Source organism: Nicotiana tabacum, chromosome 12, assembly GCF_000715075.1.
Source record: "Nicotiana tabacum cultivar K326 chromosome 12, ASM71507v2, whole genome shotgun sequence".
NCBI classification, from domain to species: domain Eukaryota; kingdom Viridiplantae; phylum Streptophyta; class Magnoliopsida; order Solanales; family Solanaceae; genus Nicotiana; species Nicotiana tabacum.
The window spans coordinates 47,515,729-47,519,876 of record NC_134091.1 but is presented as its reverse complement, the minus strand read 5'-3'; positions in this window follow the sequence as shown (position 1 = coordinate 47,519,876).

Sequence of the window (4,148 nt, the reverse complement as noted above, 5' to 3'; positions counted from 1 at the left end):
TAATTTTTAAAATATGAAAATAATATATATTTTTGGTTGGAAGATCATTAACACCGATATACTACCGTATTTTTAGCACGGAGTTCGATCACGCCCGATCGGCTAGGCCGTCTCCCCACGAATAATGTGGTTTGACATGTGATGCAAAAAAAGGGTGTTACCAAGAGTAGTACCACCATGTGCGCAATATGGCGTTCGATCACCACCCGACCGGCTAGGGCATCTCCGCACATATGCTGTGTGAGTCGGCATTAAATCCAGGGCTATCAACAATCTCATCCCTATTAAGGGGAATAATCACAATCACATCAATAATTTAATCTCATCCCAAATAAGGGGAATAATCACAATCCACTCCTACACCGGCACGTGTAGTTTCGGGTGTGGGCCTTACGACCCACCCTTCCTCGGTTTGCTAATGATACTCCCAAAAATATTTTGTTTTGAACACAAGGGAATAAAAGTACAAACATATGTTATATTCACCTCATTATATTTCACACTATAAATACCTTCATTAGTACTTTCAACCATTCACAACATCGTTATTTTCTTGGCTCTCTTGGCCATACTTATGATTCTTCATTCATGGCACGTTGGCCGTATTTTATTTTCCACATTTTTATTTCTTTACTTTCATGGATCATCATCATAAATATCAACAAATAGAGTATTCCGAAAATCATAACTTTAGGTTTTATTAGTAACGAAGACTTTAAATACAATGGATTTCTTTCCAAGAAATGGAGTAAAATGATTGGCAATCGAAGCACAAGTTAAAATCATGGGCGAGTAATACATCATTTATTCTTGAAATAATTTTTCCCAAAAGGGCAATACACAATTTCAACTCATGAGGATATAAGAGCTCATAACACATTGAAAATACTTACATAGAATAATATTAGTTAAAACAGCCACATTTGGGCATAACATGTGTATATAAGCTTTTAGGAAAATCTATTTTCGAAGTCAGTTTGGAACAGTTGAATCAAGGCCTATTTCATAACCTTTCTCACATCATTTCATTTTTTCGGCACCATTGACCACAAGTATAACGTCCATTCTTGATCGTTGGCCATACTTTATATCTCCAACCCATTTCTTTCACTTTCAAGCATCCTTATAGATTATCAACAATAAGGTATTTCTACTCAAGACTTTAAATACACATTTGAGCAACTAACCAAATTAAGGGTCTTAAGCACATGTGATTTCTTACACAATTCGACATGCTAGTTTTCATTAGAACCACGTTTTCAAATCATAACATATTAACACACAACTCATGCTTAATCACATTCTCAAATAGTAACTCAACATAACAAGAACATTTGGAATACAAATTGAATGCATATATCTTTTGACACAAGGCTTATTCGGAATAATCAATTTATAATGAGCAACACGGGACTTACAAGGCCATTATGGGGTTCAATTCTAAAACAGGAGTTTAGCCAACATACCTTGTTTGAGCTTTCCTTGAGTTACTACAACGTCCCAACACTTCTAGCAATAACAATCCATAGGAAGATAGTGAAAATCGGATAATAATTAGAAGGATTCACATGGTGTAACTCTCTTAGGAATTTTGTCAAACACCTAGTATGCAAAATAGACTATAAAGCTCTACAACGGTAATTCCTTCATCCCTTAACCAATTTCAACAAGAACTACCCAAAATGGTTCATTAACCCCACATACTACAACTTATTGACACATGCATGGCCTATTTCCAACCCCACAATACACTAGAACTCATAACCTCTTGCATGAAAGCTTAGGAGTAGGACTTACCCGGATAGATGATAATCTAGTGATTGACTTCTTTGATTCTTGAAGATTGGTGCAAGATCGGATGATTAGAACGCTAGGTTTCCTCCTTCTCTCTCTAAGATGCTCTTACCTCTCTCTAAAATCATCAAATATTGGCTTCAAAATGAGTCCCTAAGGCTAATTATGAAAATGGGGTCGGGTTATAAAAATAGAAAAATGGACCCTCTGAACTTAGAATTGACCGCAGAATAGATATGCGGTCCACAAAATGGACCGCGAAAGAGATGCCCAAAAACTGGGATGGTCTGGACAGGTCTGCGACGGGTCTGCGGTCCGCAGACCACTTATGCGGCCGCAGAATGGACCGCATAATAACCCAAAACATTCTTCATACAAAATCTGCGATGGATGTGCGGACCGCAAAATGGATATGCAACCGCAGAATGGGCTGCAAAACGGCCTTCAAAATTCAACTATTTTTATGCTCAACTCTGCGACGGGTATGTGGCCTGCATAATGGATCTGCGGTCGCGAATCTGACCGCATAACTAGCCCTTCAGCAAATATTTTCCACCAATACCTCGATGCATTCTTTAACCCAAAAAGTCCGTACCGCGGCGAACTTATGAGTATTTCATACTAATTTCATTCAAATCTGACTCCAAATCGATATTCAAAACTCAAAAATTCACTTTAGAAAAGTTTAGACAAACCCCCAATTTCTCTTTTGAAATCATCAATCATATGGCAAAAATAAAGATAGATTCATGAAATATAATCAAAACCAAGTAAAAAACACTTACCCCAATCAATGTGGTGAAAATCGCCTAAAACATCGCTCAAACACTTACTGACATATAGTACTTATATACACTACCCAGTGGTACTCTACGCGATCGCGGCAGTACCCTCGCGATCGCGATGCACAAATATACGCTGCCATAATTAACTCTATGCGTTCGCGACACAAGCCTTACTAACGCGATACACAAAGCTGACATAACTACATGAACACGGGAGCATCGTCGCGGATGCGAACAAGAAACCATCGATTTCCCAGCTCAGCCAAAATACTATGCGAATGCGTAGAAGCAGACGCGATCGCGGAGAAGACCAGTCCCCACAACCTACGTGAACGTGATCACCTAGTCGCGAATGCGATGAAGTAAAACACCCAGCTCCCATAAATACACTACACGATCTTCGTCTCCTTTTCGCGATTGCGATGAGGAATTGAAAAACTAGAAATCAGCAGAACACAGCAGTGCCAAAATGAGCAGAAATCCGTCTGAAACTCACCCGAGCCCCCCGGGACCCCGTCTAAACATTCCAACAAGTTACAAAACATAACATAGACCTACTTGAGGCCTCAAATCACACACAACAATATCAAAACGACGAATCGCACCTCAAATCAAACTTGATGAACTTTTGAACTTTAAAATTCTAAAACTCATGCCGAACCATATCAAATCAATACAGAATGACCTAAATTTTTGCACACAAGTCCCAAATGACATAACGAAGCTATTTCAATTCTCGGAACCACATTTTGAACCCGATATCATCAAAGTCAATTCTCGGTCAAACTTATGAATATTCCAAACCTTCAAATTGCTAACTTTTGCCAAATAGTACCGAAACCTTCTAGAAATATCCAAATGAAAATTCGGGCATACGCCTAAGTCCAAAATCACCATCTGAACCTAACAGAACCATCAAAACTCCGATCCGAGGTAAAATACACAAAAGTCAAACTTGGTCAACTCCTCCAACTTAAAGGTTCTAGTTGAGAATCATTGTTCCAAATCAATTCCGAATCACTTGAAAAACAAAACTGACGATTTAACAAGTCATAATACATCATATGAAGCTACTCAAGAATTCAAATAACTGAACAGAATGCAAATGCTTAAAACGACCGGTCGGGTCATTACATTCTCCCCCATTTAAACATACGTTCGTCCTCGAACATTCCAAGAGTCGTTCCAAGGCCATCAATTCAATGTGTAATCTTACCATGCACATACCCAGGGGTGATCCCAAGTCACCTTATTTCATATAAGCTAGACAATACAATATAACTGAAGATCCTCACTTCATCCTTAGCCCATAAACCTTGGTACCCAATTTCCAATATCCAGAATTCCTTACAAGACCCGCATATCACATCTACACACTATATAAATCTTAACAAAATGTATCAAGCCATAACCATAACCCAAGATGTAATCACATGATATACCACATAACTCGCATACTCGTAGCAATAATTTTCGATCACAGTAGCTGCTAAAAAACAAACCCGATACCGATAAAAATTCGCATATCATATAAAACCTCGTTCAAAATCTTCGTACGCTGCTGATGAT